Genomic DNA, 206 nt, shown 5'->3' with positions numbered 1-206 from the left:
AATGCTGTTGGTGTAATTGTCAGAGGACATCTGTTAAGTAACCAGAAGATAGTCTTGAGGTGTGTTTGGTGGATTCTTGTTCCTGTGGGACAGAATGTAAGAAAGTAACTGAATTCCTCTGGTTCTTTGATCTCTAGACTTTCTTCTGAGGTCACCAGTCATGGTAGATGCGATTCAGGTGTTCCTGTTGTAGTGATCTGGAAACT

The sequence above is a fragment of the Pterocles gutturalis genome, unplaced genomic scaffold (assembly GCF_000699245.1).
Source record: "Pterocles gutturalis isolate BGI_N339 unplaced genomic scaffold, ASM69924v1 scaffold20260, whole genome shotgun sequence".
In the NCBI taxonomy this organism is placed as follows: Eukaryota; Metazoa; Chordata; class Aves; order Pterocliformes; family Pteroclidae; genus Pterocles; species Pterocles gutturalis.
Note: the sequence above shows the minus strand (reverse complement) of the source record.